Raw genomic sequence first — 17,364 nt, forward strand, 5'->3', positions numbered from 1 at the left:
ACAATGAGATACCACTTCACATGCAGTAGGATGGCTGTAATCAAAAAGAAAAAAGAATAAAGAAAAGATGTGGGGAGATTGTAACTCTAATTACAGTAGTAGTCAGTATGTAAACCATTTAGAAAAATAATATGGCGTTTCCGCAAATGACTAAACATAAGAGTTACCATGTAAACCAGCAATCCACTTCCACTCATATATCCAAAGAAATGAAAAAATGTATGTTTACAGAAGCTTGTATGCAAATATTCATAGCAGCATTATCTATAACAGTCAAAAGTAGAAATTTCAGTGTCCATCAAATGATGAATGGATAAATAAAATATGATCTATCAATACAATGGAATATTACTTGGAAATGAAAAAAATAAGTACTGCTAAATTATGGATGAATCTTGAAAACATGCTAAGTGAAAGAAGTCAGTCACCAAGGATCACATATTGTATGATTCTATTTATCTAACGTTTCCAGCATAGGCACAGAAAGTACGGAAATAGACTAGTGGTTGATGAAAGCTGGTAGGTCAATGGAAGGGACTGGTGGGGAATGGTTAATGATCTTGGAGTTTCTATTTGGAGTAATGAAAATGTTCTAAAATTGATTGTTGTGATAGATGCAACAACTCTGTGAATATACTAAAAGATATAGAATTATATATTTTAAGTTGATTGATTGCGTGATATGTGACTGATACCTAAATAAAGCTAAATAAAGAGAGAGAGAGGCAATCAAAGGAAAACTCTGCAAGGTGGAAAAGAGGTGTTCTATTAATGAGCTGAAGATGGTGCCTTAGGTTGTCTGTTTCTTCACTGCAGGCCAGCACTTGTTAGATCAAAAGTTGGCCAGTGCCAAACTCAATTTTTTATACATTCAATTATTTTAAAAATAAGTCAAGCAAACAATTTTTAGCCATTGAGAGCTTACCTACTTTGCGTGCCCTATAAAGCCTGACCCAAAGCAGTTACCTATTGATAAGATAGGGCCTTATGGTTGCATAGCTCTAAGTTGCTGCTGCTCTTTGGAGCTGTTTGACCCAGAGACTCCCACAGTGCTGCTGTGGGACATCGCCCAGGCATATAAGCTCCCTCTTTAATACCGCTACTTCCCTGGGAGTTCTCTTGCCCTCCTTCCCTTCTAGATGGTGGCCTCTTCACCTTAGATGAAGTGAGGGAATTCCCTTTTCATGCAACCCTATCCAAGCATCAGTAAAGCTTATGTGTTACTGCCCATCCTGTCATATCTTTTTTCCTCGATCAGGCTCTGGATCTCTTGAACCTCTTATAGAAGGTAAGCTGACTTGGGACCCCAGGACTAGAAGAGCAGGATGGTGACACCTTTCTCTGCAGAAGATAGCTGCCCAGACCCTGCAATGCTCAACCTGTCAAAAGAAGACAGCCCACGTAGGCTCATTTTTCTACCAAGTCAAGTACAAATGTGTCTGACAACACGAGGTGCGGCTGACACGATCATCAAAGGGATGGATTGGAAGTCCTGTTAGTAATTAACAGAGGGGAGCAGCACTTGTCTTCTGTGCCATTCCTGAGACTTCCCCATTCTGTCAAGAGATACTGTGAGATGAGAAAGCAAAATGTTAAGGCGCTCATACTTTACTTGAAGTAGTAAAATGTTGATATGATAAATGTTATAAGTCACATACATATAGTGTCATACCCAGAACAATCACTGCAAAAACTGTACAATGAGACACCCTCAGAAACACTACATGTAAATCAAGATGTATTCTTTAGTTTGAAGTAACCTATGAGAACTTAAGAAAAGAGAAACATAAAAAGAAAACCTAAAGAAACAAATGTAAAACAAATAATAGAAGATGTAAGCTCTAACATACAAATAATTATACTAAATGTAAATATTTCAAATGTACCAATCAAAGGATTGAGGTCAATAGAATGGGCACATAATATGACCTGTCTATATGCTGTACAAATTCAATGACATAACTATGCTGAAATTAAAGGGATGAGAAAACATTGATGGAAATATTAATCAAATAAAAGCATGCATGGTTATATTAATATTTGGTAAAGTAGGTTTCAGAGCAAAGAAAATTACAAGAGATAATGAGGACATTACATAAAAATAAATGGATTAACCCATCAGAGAGATATAATGATGCTAAATGTGTATGCACCCAACAACAGACTCTCAAAATACATGAGAGAAAACTGATAGAGCTGGAAGGATAAATAAATGAATCCACAATTATAGTTCGGGATTTCAATGCCCCTCTCAGCAACTGATAGAACTGATAGAAAAAAGGTATAAAAGTTCTTTACAAAATACTCATCTAATAGGATCTAATAGGTATGGATAGAACACCCCACCTAACAGTAGCAGAAAACACTCAAGTGTCATTCATCAAGACAGACCATATCCAAAAGCTCAACACATTTAAAATAATTTAAATAAATACAGAATATGTTCTCTGGCCATAATAGAATGAAATTGGAAATCAGTAACAGACAACAGAAAAATTTCTAAATACACAGAACACCCCTAACAATCCATGGGTCAGAAGAAGCTTAAACATATGCAGAATGAAACTGAAAACACAGCATATCAAGATATGCGGCTTACCACTAAACCTGTGCTGAAAGGGAAATTTATAGCAATAAATGCTTACATTTGAAATGCGGAAAGATTGGGGCGCCTGAGTGGCTCAGTCCAGGTCATGATTGCACCGTTCATGGGGTCAAGCCCCACGTAGGGCTTTGTGCTGACAGCTAGTTCAGAGCCTGAAGGCTGTTTCAGATTCTGTGTCTCCCTCTCTCTCTGACCCTCCCCTGCTCATGCTATCTCTCTCTGTCTCTCAGAAATAAAACATTAAAAATTTTTTGAAATGTGGAAAGATTTCAAATAAATAATCTGAATTGCTATATCAAAAAACTAGAAAATGAAAAGGAAAATAAACTCAAAACAATCAGAGGAAGGAAATAATGAAGAAAAGAGAATATATCAATGAAGTTGAAATAGGGAATGATAGAGAAGGTCAACTAAAAAAACCCGTTTGAAAAAAAATTAGTAAAATCGATAAACTTCTGACAAGACATGTAAAAGTAAAGAAGGAAGACACAAATCATTAATGTAAGAAATTAAATACAGGAGACCATTTTAGATTCAGTAGCTATTAAAAAGAAAAGTGAACATTCTGAACTACCTTACACTAAAAAATTCAACAATTTAGAAGAAACTGACCAATTCCTTGAAGATTACAAACTACTAAAACTCAACCAAGATGAAATCTAAATCTAAATAGCACTATAATCAATTAGGAAATTGGATTTATAATTTTGAATCTGAAGAGAAAAAAAACCTCCTGGAATGAAAAAAAAAAAAAAACCCCTCTTAGAACTAATATTGAGCCTTGCTGACTTCACATATTAGTTCTTCTTTTGTTTTGTTTTGTTTTTGTTTTGGGTTTTTCTTGTATGTTCCTTGGGATTTTCCACATAGACAATCTGTTTGGACTTTGTTTCTTTTACTTGCCATATTGCAGTGGGTGGAATTTCCATTGCAATGTTGAGTGACAGTGGTGAAAACAGACAATCTTGCTTTGTTCTTGATGTCTGGAGGAAAGCATTCATTCTTTTACTGATTTATTGATTGGCTAATTGATTTAAATGTCACTATTAGCTGTTTTGTAGATCCTCTTAATCAAGTGGACATAATTCTCTATTAATTTTTCTTTAAATGTTTGTTAAAATTTTCCGGTGAAACTATCTGAGCTTGAATAAATCTCTGTATTAGTTTTTATAACTCTATGTGAAGATCCAATTATCTCAATACAAAATTTGAAATAAAAAAATAAATTTAAAGAAGCATTTATAGTATTTTTTTTTCTTTAAAAGGAGTAAAAGGAAACTTTTTTGGATAAATTAAATAGGAAAAAACAAGAAAATATTCTAAGAAAACAATTAAAGGCAAAGAAACAACTGTCCTAAAATTAAAGCAGCAGGTTATAGATCAAAATAGAAATAGGAAAATAACAGAAAGAAGCATACTTCAGAGCAAAAGGGCAGGAAAAAAGTCCAAAACATGCCAAGATATTTATTGACAACATAAGGTGCCTCTGTAATGGAATAAAGAGGAAGATGAAAAGAAGAAAAAAAGCAAGATATTACATTTGAAAATGATGCCTTACTTTTGCCATCAACACTTGAGAGAGTTTGAAACAGATTTTAAGACTCCCCCCACTTTTTTCACCATCATGTGAAATGGGGGTAATTCCCTTTATAAACAAGCTCCTGTTTGACAAGACCAGGACCCATAGCCACAAATAAACCCAGGGAGAAATAGTCAGGTCCCATGCGATTCCCAAGTCCATACCTCCAGTCTTGACTTTTAGTCTGAATTTCAGACTGGCATACTCATTTGTTTAATCATCACTTGTACCTTTATCCTGCAGCCATTCTAAATCCAACATGTCCACAAACAACCCTTCTCTTCTATTGCCTTCAAATGTGGCATAAAAGCATCATTTTAAATTGATCTTTCAAATTGGAAACCTGGATGTCATCCTTGATTTTTCACTTTCCATTACTGCTGACTTTGACTTCCAAAAACTTACCAAATCAGATGTATTCTACTTCTTCTTTCCCTTCAGCCCTTGCTTTGATTTAGGTTACTATTATTTGCGGCTTATAGAAGCTCCCTAACTGCTCTAATGAGGCTTCCCCCTGAGACTCAGTTTACTCTTCACACTGAAATTTATAAAGTATGCTTGAAACATATATACTCAAAACATATCATTGCTTAAAAATATTCCCAGGTTCCTTCATGCAACACAGCATGGCCATACAATGTATGTTCAAATCAGAACACTGTAAAGTGACAGGAAAAAATTGGATGAGACAAGTGTACACTGGGCCTGTTCTTGGGAACGTGTGATGTGTGATCACTTTAATTTCTCTAATTCTATATTCAAAGTCCTTCACAATCTCCTCCTTATGGCTGCCTCTTCTCAGGACTGGCTACATAACTTGCAGGTCTCAATGCAAAATAAAATGTGATGTTCTCTTTTCAAAGATTAAGAATTTCAGGGGCACCTGGCTTGCTCAGTCTGTGGAGCATGAGACTCTTGATCTTGGGGTTGTATGTTCAAGCTCCATGTGGGTGCAGAGATTATTTTTAAAAAATCTTTGGGGCACCCGGGTGGCTCCATCAGTTGAGCATACTGACTCTTCATTTTGGCTCAGGTCAAAGGATACCGGGGTCATGGGATAGAGCCACCCATCCAGATCCACACTTCGCATGGAGCCTTCTAAGATTCTCTCTCTCTTCCTCTCTGTCCCTCTCCTCTGCTCATTTTTTTTTCTCTCTCTCTCATAAAATAAAATAAAATAAAATAAAATAAAATAAAATAAAATAAAATAAAAATTTAAGAATTTCAATTTGGTCTCCACAAAGAATTAAACCAAGCAAGAGTTCTTTGGTGCATAGGGCTCTGTATGAATGTGTAGGTTACATACCCATGAAGCTGCCTGACCACCACCCCTACAATTATCTGTTCCTTTATGAGTTGGAAATTCTCACTGCTTTACACAATATCACTTCATAACTACCCATCTCTCTACTCTCTATCATCTTCTTGGAGTGCCTTTTTCTGTTTCTTCTGTTTCTAAAAACAGTATAAGATATGACTGAAATGGTGCTTCTTTAATCAAATCTTGCCTTTGTTTCTTTACCAGTTGAATTATTCACATAAGTTGTGATAGTACTTATATCTATTACAACACTTACCATCTTCATAATAGATTGCCTTTTATGATATCTTTTTCAACATATCTTGTAACAATTTTGATCTAGTTATTTTAAAGTCCCTCTCTGATATGGGCCATTTCTGTGTCTATTTCTATTGACTTTTTTCTATATTGACCATGGGCCTGTTATCTTGCTTTTTTAATGTCACATCATTTTTTTTATTATATGCAAGACATTTTGTGGATATTTTGTGTAAAAAGAATAGAATAGCCTTAAGTAATATTAATTTCCAAGAAAGGTCATCCCCCTTTTTTTGTTTGGATGCTAGAGTAAAAGACTATATCAGTATGATAAGCAGTTGCGCTGGGTCAACTTTCATCACTGGCTTGACATGTTTTAAGGAAGGATCTAGACTATCCTCTGAGCATGGCTTAGGACATGAGCACTGGCTAAATTCAGGAGTTTTCTTTGTCTTTGGAACTGAGCCACCATCTCCCTGTACTGTGAACGGTATACCTCTGCTTTATAGCTTAGCTGCAAACTTTTTGATTAACTGGGCAGAAGACTTTGACATCCAGGGCCACCCCTGGTTCCAACTCTGGAGAACTCCTTCAGCCCTGCTTCCTATTCCCCAGACTTACAAGGGCAGCTATTTTACATGCTATGAAAGAACAGAATGTCACAAAGGATTTCCTCTCTTCCTGCCTCAGCGTGTTTTCTGAGAAACCTGCACATCTCAGCTCTCCTGCGCATTGTCCTCCCCTTCTCTCCAGTGGGTGCTGCTTTATACTTACAGGAGGCTCTGTGGCTCAGAGAGTCTCTCTCTCTCTCTCTCAGCTCTCCTGACTCGCCCCGGATTTTTGGCAAAGTACTCTCAAGCACAAGGTGAAGACTTGTGGGAAATATTTGGTGGGTGGTTGCAGATTTGCTCTGTGGTTTAGACTCCTTGGAAATCTAATCTCTCATGCCAGCCTACGCACAGCCATTGAAAGTTCATTAAAAGTTTAGCTGGTTTCTCCTTACCCGCTTCTATGGCAGGTACCTCCTCTTCTGCTACTCTGCATGAAATGTGAACAGCCGTGGAACTCCTCTCTTGTGAAGGGTTTGTCGTTTTTCTGTAAATTAGTTTAGGTTTCACTGCATCTTCAGCTCTTTGAAGGAATAAAAAAAGAAAAAGAACTCTGGTTTTGATGGTTATCCAGCTTCTTTGGTTGTTAGGATGAAAGCAATGATTTCCTGTGATTTTCTGTATCATAACCAGAAATCCCACATAATCTTTTTTATAATTCCTTAGTAATATATATAAGGTCCCAAGATGAGAAATAATTACTATACAATAAACAGTTCTCTTCCATATTAAAGGCTTCCTTTCATTATCACTTTCTTAAATAGCAAATTGATTTTTAGTTTAAATACTTGATTATGATAGAGTATTAGATTCGATGAAGTGATTTTAAAAATTTTCTATTTATTTGACCTATAACTGGCTCTTCAGCAGATATTTACATCATCATAGATCTCAGAATATAAAATGACCTGTCCAATATAAGGTTTATTAAAAAAATAAAAACTGTGAATCTAATCAGCTATGAGTTTCCACAAACATTGTCCCATTGGTACTTCACAACTACCTCTGGGGTTCACAATACATATATATATTTTTTTTTTTTTTTGAGAGAGAGAGAGATAGCATGAGTGAAGGAAGGACACAGTGAGAGGGAGATAGAAGATCCTAAGTGGACTCTGCACTGAGAGAAGCATGCCTGACACCACGCTTGAACTCCTGAACAATGAGATCATAACCTGATCCAAAGTTGGATGCTCAAACAATAAGGCACCCAGGCACCCTCACAATATTAATATAGGCAGTTAATATTCTTCTCTTTCTATAAATGAATAAATTCAAGCTAAAAGACCTGCCAGAGGTTACAAACTGTCACAGGTCTACTAGCTCCAAGTCAATACTTATTCTGCCTCCTCTCTTGCCACATTATTTCAGAAATTGTGGGTATTTGACCAAATATTTCAAGGCATACTGGGATTTATAAGGAGGAACCTCAGTCTTTATAAAGAGTACTAAGTGGAGAAAGAAACAGGCTTGCACAATGCCTTGTCTTTTTCTTTTCTCCTCCAGTTATATCATACTATTTACTTCTGGAGAGTGTAATCTCCCTGTATATATCTCTTGCGGTCTTCTATTGCCATGGTATCTGGGTACTATGAGGAAGATGAATTTACTCAAGTGTAATGTTTGAAATGGGTGGCAAATTGTTATCTGAGCTTTACGGGCAGAGCTTAAACATGCAGATCTAAGGTTGTCCTATGGGCTTCTTGATAGCTCTCTGATATAACTTCCATATATTTCCAGAGAATCCCTGTCATACGATGAATAAAGTCGAACTATTCAGCCTATTATGGAAGGATTTACACAACTTTATATTGCCTGCCTTTCTAGTCTTATTTTTTCCCACATGAACCTTGTATTTTAGTCATGTAAATCCATTTACTGCTCACTGAACATGAAGATGAGCTTTGATGTGATAGAAGAAGCACAAAACTTAGAGTACAAAGACAGAGATTTGAGGAGTTCATAGTTTCTAATCCTGCTTGGACCTCATATATTATATTCTTTGTCTGTATTATGAATAGGCTTTAATAGAGAATATCAAAGTTTTTTTCAAGTTCTAACATTGTTTAAATTAATTTTTTTTCTGTTTCAACTTTTAGTTTGTTTTTTATGTTAACATAGTCCAAATAAAAGGAATGGGCATTGTTAATTCTCTACTACTGTTACCTTGGGAAAGAAATGCCTCAGCCTTAGATAGTATTATTTGATAAATATGTCTCAAAATATTCAATTGTTCAACTCAGAAATCTCATTGTTTAAATTTATTTTAATAAGAATGCCATGTGAAATTTGTTTCTTATTGGTTTTGACATTAATAAACTGCAGCAAAAGCATTTTTAGAATTTAGGTTCTCAAACTCAGTTATGCTTTTAAAGAAAAGAATGAAGAGAAACATTGACGTTGTTTATAATAATATTTGGTGCATGATTCCACCTGGACTAGTAGACTTTTCAACATATTTCCATATTTAGGGACTGAATACAAACTATGTTTCCAGAAGTTTCTCATCCTCCAGTCTCACTAAGAAAGCAGCTAGACCATTTGTCAACAAAGGAGAGTGTTTTCTGCTGAGGTAATTTACTAACCAGATGCTGACATGGCCATCTCATGCCAGGGTGCATTCTGCAGCCAGAGACTACACCTTCTATTTCAGGTTTTATGACAAATCTTCTATGTTTTTAGAGCAACTCCAGACACTGACAGTTCTGAGACACTGTTTTTAAACAGATAATATATCTGGATTGGTTCCTTTCAAAATAGGTCCAGGAGACACTCTACCTACTTCCTCCGGACACTAAATATGACACAGGTTTCCTCTTTGGAGTCTTTCTTTGCTTTCAGAATCACCCATCCCAACCAGTGACAATTGAATATCTTCAGTTAGGTCCTATAAGACAATTCAAAATAATTGCTACTTGCAACTTAACTGAATATAGAGCTGTTGGTTCTGAAGATGTTCTTTCTTAGAGCCAAGAATCGATAGGTTTTGCTTTGATAAGAAATTAAGTCCTTGATGTGAAATTTTGTTTGCATGGGATTCTTTTGGTACATTGGCTGTTGTAGCAGCTTCAGATCACTGAATACCTATTCCACTGAAACAGCCATCAACTGATGACAGTAAATAGTTAAGTCATATTTCTTAAACCTGTGTTATTCATTAACATAACAGCAGTCACTTAGAAGTACAGGAGTCAACCCAAGATCTTAGATAAAAATAATTTTGGCATTTTCACTGGAAGGGACAACATGAAATGGAATTCCTATTATTGAATAAACACCTACAATATAGCACACACTCTGTAGGTTCTTCTAATTAGATTTAATCTCATGAAAGCATGTGGGATAGGACTATTCACCTTTTATGAAAAATAGAAATGAGGTGCAGAAATACCCAGGTCCTTACCCAATTTACTCAGCCAGGTCTGTTTGATTCTAAGTCCCATGCTTTTCTTCAAGACACCTCATTGATTTCTATCTAAATTGTTTTATTCCTTACAGAGCTTCCTTTTATTACAGAAAAACACACCCTCAATTCTACCTGAGAGATGAGAGATTAAGATGACTCAAAACATCAGTAGAGAAAAATATTGTTTTCTTCCAAGACCTTAAATGTCTTTCCTTGAAACTGACTAACTTTAAACATAATTTAAATCAAATACTTGGGGTTTCAAAAAAAGAGAAGAGAAAGAAGAAAAATTTTTGTTAATTTAAATAAAACAACAAAGAGACAAGAAAGTCACACTTACCTTCAGCAAGCCTTATTTTTGAAAAGCTTTTCTTTAAAGACAAAGAACAAAAATTTAAAAAACAAAAAAAAAAAAAGGAAGGTAAGACAAAGGTTAAATATGCACATCTAAGAAAAATGGCAGGGTAAGTAAATGGAATTTCAACTATTTGAACTCTTGAATTCATGGCATTAAGGCAAAAACAAATGGAGTTTATTCTGTATTGAGCTATATACAAATAAACTTCTATAAATATACATTTATGTTTCTGTATTAAATTCACTCTTATTTATCTGTCTTAGTATACAGAGATGGGTCCTAATGAAATTAAGGGCATGACACAAGAGATAAAGTGTTTCATTTGTTAAGAATCAGGCAAATTCATGACATACGGACTTTTTATCTTATGAGAGTTATGGACAGAGATGGAAGTTAGAAAAACGAGAAGCATCTAGTTTTGTCTACCTGAAGGCACCAAAAATTCATCTTCTAAAAGTGGGGGCCAAAATGGCCTAAAGACAATGGCCTGAGAGGAGTGAATTAAACACAAATTACAGAACTTCTTAAACATGCCAAACTTATTTGTCTCAGTAATAGAATGTAGCAGTGTAGTATTTCAGTTATTTTTACAATTTGGATGTACCTTAGTTTCAGATTGTGCTGTAAAACTGGAAGTTCCCCAAACACTGTGGGTACATAGTTTCACTGGGCAGTGAGGGAAGCATGATGATGGATCATTATTCCTTCAAGTGCCACTAATATTAACATCACTGGTGTCATTATTCACTAAGTGATGAGTAAGAAGAGTCACTTTTTCTCCAACACATCCCACACAGTCTGGCTTTTGGAAAGGTTCATTTTCAACATGGAAGCAAAGGCCCAGGTGTTACTAAAAATGCAGAACGTGTAACTGTGGGAATAAATCCAATTGTCTCTATAAGTCTCTTCAATGACTCAGTACCAAAAAGAAAAAAAAATATGCTGTTCTTTGAGCCACAGCTACTATAAACTGTAGGCAAAACTTATCCTCTAAATTAGGCACTGCTGATTATATTTTCTTTATAGGTATGCTACATGTATAACATATAAATATAAATACATATATATAATACATACATATGCAATAATTTTGTGTGGTACACAATTCATTCTGTGTAAAAATAAAGAAATTTAACTATTTATATAAAATTAATTTCATATTCTTTATTTGTTCTACATGCATAGTAGATTGTAACTAACTTTAATTTCCTAGAAAGACAAATTTAAGTCACTATACATACCAATGGGGTTATTTTATGTAAGTTAGGATGCTATCACCATCAATTCCTCACTGTTTGGTTATAAAGGAATAAGTAGCATTTAGAATTTTAAAAAGAATTTAATGTCCAATTTGAAAATTTCATTTCTTTCTCTTAAGATGACTCTCAAGTTTCTCTTAAACTGATACAAGTTTTGATGATAAATTAATCTGTAGGACTTTGATTCACAAAGAGAAGGGAGCCTTTCATAAGGTTTAGTTTTATAGAAGAAAATAATGAATTTGTCAATTTGTATGTCAGTTTTCTCCTTTATTCACACTTATAATTTAATAGCTAGGGGGAAAATGTATTTTACACAGAATATAGCCATAAGCTCACCAAAATAACTTTTAAAAGTATGAAGTAATCTATCATTTACATCAGAAAAAAATTAGCTGCTTTGCTTTATTAAAAATGAGTACATATGTGCGTTTCTTGATTTCTGTTGAGTTTATGTAAAGTACTATCTTAGCTTTACCAGTCATGGTGAGGGTAAGGTGATATGTGGCAACCACTGAGACCTGACCAGGTAGCCTAAGATACAGCCATTTTAAACTGTGGTCTCTGATCCTGGTTCTTCATTCACATGTCTCTGGGACTTTTAAAAAACTATCCATGCTTAGGCTGCATCCCAACTAACTGAATCAGAATTCCTGACTCTGTATAAGTGCATCAGAATTTTCTATAATGTCCCAATGTTCTATCCTAGAGCCAGAGTTGAAAAGCAACACTGTCTTTCAACAATATAAGAGAATAAAGCTATTAAAAGGAACAACAAAAATCCCATTGACACGTACAGTGGATTGACTTCCAATAATCTTTCAGATAAGTGAGGAACTTTCTAATCATTAGCCAATAATAATAGCTGACCATTTTTTTTTCACCTAGGTTGTTTAGATAACTATATTTAGATGGAGGTAATCTAGCAAATATACTGCTGCATGTTTAAGTAGCTTCTCCTACATTGTATCCAACAGCTGGCAAGTGAATTTGTTTATTAATCAAAAACTTTTGTGGATTTAATGATTATGTGCCAAGGATCATTCCCAGATGGAATCATGGAAGTGAGTCAAACATGACCTCTCCATTCAAGTACTTTATAGCATGAATGTGTGTATTTATTTAACATATATAATTGACTCTTATTATAAACCAGAAACAGTTCTAGGCTCCAGGGATATCTCAGAAACAAAATAGGGGAAAAAATTCCTGCTCTATGAAGTTTGTTTTCCAGGAAAAGCAACAAGGAATAAAATAGAAAATATTTGATGTGAAGAAAGTAAGAGCAATGATAGGAAATGAGGGTAGGAAAAAACTTAAGTACAGTGTTAAATAGGAAAGCTGAGAAAAGTCTCAATGACAGTATGATATTTATGAAGGGGTAGAAGTGTAAGCCACATGACACAGTATGTGGAGAGGTCAGAGAAGTGACACAGGTCATAGGATGCAGGGCCTTGTCAGGACTGAATGAGATGGGGACCCAGTGAAGGGTTTTGAGTTGAGGATGAACAAGATCTAACATTTCATTTAAATGAATCACTATGGTTACTGTGCTGAGGATTGACAGGTACAGAAGAAGGAGACCAGTTAGGCTATTACATGTCCAAGGATGACATGGCCCTGTGCAGAAGATCTTCTGGAAGTAGAAAGACAAAAGTAGATGAACTCACCAGAGTCCAAGGAAGGCTTTGTAGAGATTTTGTGTGTCTTGTGAGCCTTCATATAAGGAATAAGAATAGACAGGTGGAGAGAAAGGGGGGGAAAAACATTCCTTATAAAAGGGAAAATAAACAAAGTATGAACTACCATGGTACATTTAGGAGTGACTTGCTCTCTGTGAGAGTGTAGGATGCATAGCATGGGTGATGGAACAGGGGCTGGAAATGGAGTGTGAAGAGTTCGGTGTACCATGCTCACTAGCTGGACTTTATAGCATAAGTGATGAAGGAATATCCTAGGTTTTCGAGAATCTAGAAACCATAAGGAAGGAAGGCTAGAATGAGGAGTAACTGAAGACAGACACCAATTAGAAGTTTCTTTTTGGGGGCACTGGGGTGGTTCAGTCACTTAAGCGTCCAACTCTTGATTTAGGCTCAGGTCATGATCTCACAGTTTGTACAATTGAGCACTGCATCGGGCTCTGTGCTGACAGTGTAAAGCCTGCTTGGAATTCTTTCTCTACCTCTCTCCCTAACCCTCTCCTGCTCTTCATCTGTCTATATAAAATTAAGTTAAACATTAAAAAAATTATTGCCACTGTTACTAATAGAAAACATAAAAAAATTGCAATTATGGCAAGAGCTATAACAATAATGTGTGTAGAATGCAATGAGATGGGGAGAAGAGTAAAATGTAAGCTAAATAGCAACATTATGAAAAGTTTTATTAAGGAAGTAATCTTTAAACTAGTTCTTGAGGATTTAGTAGATTGTTTCCATTCATACATGATGAAAAGGATTTCTAAGCCTGGGGAACATCAATGTCACAGAGACCTGTAAGCCCATGGTAAATTAGCAGATGGAGAAGGTGATGGAGTATAGGGCATAAACAGAAAGGGAGATGGTAGCAGGAGACAAGGCAATGGCTCTGTGAAATCTGGATGTAGTTCTAGTTTTATAGGCAATGGGGATCCAATGAAAGGTATGAAGTGTTGTGATACTGTGCTTGGATCTGTACTTCAGAAAGCTGCTTTGTGTCAGTGCTCAGGGAAAAATGGGACTTGGTGAGACTAGAGGGAGACTGTAAAGTAGACTATTGAAATAGTCCAGTACAGAAATAAAGGGTCACATTAGTCAAGGAGTCCTGTGAAGTAGGGGATGAATTCAAGAAGCTTTTCAGAGACTAAATCAATTGGATTTGGTGATAAATTATGTGAAGGGAAGTAAATTAGAGGAAGGAATTTCAATGACACAGATATCCTATCTTGGGTCTCTAGGTATATGGCTATACATTTATTAGTATAGGAAATAGAGGAAAAGAAGCAAGTCGGATAAGGGGGAGGGAGGTGGGAAAAATCAGTTTAGTATTAGACCTACTAAATTCTAGATAGACCTCTTAGTTTTAGATTTGAATGTCTCATAAGCAACTTGATATGTATAAGAGCTCAGTACCTATCATAAAACAGGAATTCAATAAATGTTTTCTCAATTTTCAGAAGCAACATTTTAAGTGAAATGAAATAGGCCTAACTTGTCCCACTTGCAATATGTTTCAACTCTTCCAAAAACAAAAATCCACTCACAATTATATCACACATTATTCATGCATTGGATAATAAATTAGGTCTCCCAGCTCAGCTGCCAGTGTTAAATTCTATGCTACACAACATATCTGTGACCCAGACTAAAATCAACAGTGTGATGAGAGAGAAAATAGCTGAGAATTGTCTTCCTGATAGAATCCCTACTGGGCAGCCACTCTCCTTTGGCACAATTTAAAAAGGCTTACTTTCAGTTCATTTGATAAATGTTTAACTATAATCCCCAAATTAGAAAATCTTTAATTTCCATGTAATCATGAAAAAACACCATACATTAAAAAAAGAGATGTGGTGATGAAAAATTCATTTAGCCATGGGCCACAGAAACAGAGAGGCATAATTTATGCATTCTTTGAGCTAATACTCCGTTATGATTCTAATCGTGTTGCATAGCTGTTTTGCAAGATAAATGGAAAAAGTACTTATACATAGTTTTTCATTAAGATAAAATATAATTCTTTTTAGTTCATTTAGTACTCATTGAATGATTAAATAATCCATACAAATTAAATAACTTACTGTGCTTTATAAATTCATATTAAAAGAAACTCCATGAAAATTTGTGGTATGAATAAAAACATTTTGTAATAAGTAGTTCCTTACTCTTCAAGCGAATGAAAAGATACTGGCATTTCTTGTTCATTATAAAAAGTCTCAAACCATTCATGAATTTTGAAATTCTTCTTTGAGTGATGAGAATTCGTGAAAGCATTTCATGAATTCTGTATGAATTTAGATTACAGATGAATAGAATATAAAGTATGCTTTTCTTCCTAGTTACACATTGATTTATTACTTTGATATCAAATATATCATTAAATAATGTAAACATAGTTATAAAACAAATTGTTAAATGTCTCAGTACAAGTTCCCTGACAAAAGAAGGAAATTATGTGTACTTTAGGATAGTTAATTCTTATGTATACAATTGTGCAAATTTCTTAGTGTATTTATCTAGAAAGAAATGTTACATATTAAACTAAATTATGTCCAAGATATTTAGTTTGTTTCCTATTTTAATACTAAAAACCATGAAGAACTTCAGAGAGAAAAGCTTCATTATTAATAGCAGGAAAATTCATGTGGCATTTTCAGGATTAGTGAAATAAATGGCCTATCATTTAAGGCCATTACTATTATTAGTAATATTATTGACCCAATTTTATAGTCAAGAAAAATGAGAAATTGAAAAAATAAATACTTTTCCTTAATATCATGTAACTATAATTGGCAGAGTGATTATCTTGGCTTCAAGTGTGTATATTAATTCAGAGTTTAAACCTTAATATCTTCTCTGTACCCCAAAATGTGCTGAGAAAAAATAGGATACTGATGCAGGATGGTTATGCTTCTGACCTTCCCTCAGGAGAACGTGTTCTTTGTGTTATGCCACATGAATGAGAATGGCCTTTAGTGACCCATGTACAGTCTCAACCTAATTTCATCTAAAGGTCAGATCTGGAGGTGGTGTCTGCAACACTGGAGAGGAATTTCTTGTGACTTGTGGACATAATAATAAAAAGCCTGAGTCTCCATGTTCTACCCCTGATTCTATCACATGACTTTGGTTTCTGTTTAGACTCATCAGATCAGCTGGCCACTCTGAGGATCTCTCTTTCCTTGGCTGATGTGAAGGTTGGATGGATGGTGTCCTCCCAGCCTTTTATGTCTTTGTACAGATCTAATTGTCAAACCAAGATTTAAGGCATGTCCTGGGCCTTGCTCCTGTAATGACTAGAGAACTTCTACACATTAAGTGGTTTGCACAGTCAAAGAAGACAATGGTATGTTCCAAAGTTTATAATAGATTTAAATAACTAAAAGAAAGGTGATTTTGTTTTAAAAGTTGGACCTGGGTCAGGATGTAGATGGTGAGTAATTCCAAACAAATTTATTTTATTCATAATACTATTTTAGTCAGTCTCCATGGATAGCCTCATATCAACTGTGAGATTAAATGGGCCTATGGCCATCCCTTCATCATATCCACTACTCAAAATATTCTAACACAGTAAGACAAGGCTTAATGTAATATGTGTTGTGCTGTTGGTGAAACTTGGGAGCAAATATTTGACTAATACTAAACTGTGCCCTGCTAGAGAATCTAAGTGGGATATTGAGTAAGAGCCCCATTTCTGGGAAGGATGGGTCACTTAGCTCAGAATCAAAACCCCAGAGCTCTTAATTCCACATCTGTGATTTTTGACTTTAACAAAGTGTCTTGATAATGTTCTTATATTCATTTTATTAGAATACAGGCATGTTGGTCATGTTCTATCATAGAGAATATTTTGTTATACTCTGGGCATAATATTAATGTAGTATCATAGGAAGATGTCGATAATTGCAAAATACTTAATCTAAACTATTCAGTTCTATGTATGAGTGTTTATTTGAAACCTTAAAGAATAAGAAAGTCTTTTTTCTTTAAAAGTCTTTCAAGTTTCATTCAGGTGAATATACCAAGACAAATATAAGAACACAGAATTTCTTGAATATAGAAAAACAGAGATTAATCTTTTTAGGATGAATGTAAGGAATAATATTCAAGAACCTACCCAGATGCAGTTTTAAAAACACTTGCTCCATATCCTAGGAGTTATTCTTAATAAATATGTAGGTAACAGTTTTCTTATGCTCGCTCAGCTCTGTTTCTAATGGAATATACACTCACCATATAGATGGCTGCAAGTGTTCTGAACCTAACATTATGATTTTCTAGGTTGCTAGAA

This window comes from Hyaena hyaena, unplaced genomic scaffold (assembly GCF_003009895.1).
Source record: "Hyaena hyaena isolate Hyena2069 unplaced genomic scaffold, ASM300989v1 scaffold_1285, whole genome shotgun sequence".
Lineage (NCBI taxonomy): Eukaryota > Metazoa > Chordata > Mammalia > Carnivora > Hyaenidae > Hyaena > Hyaena hyaena.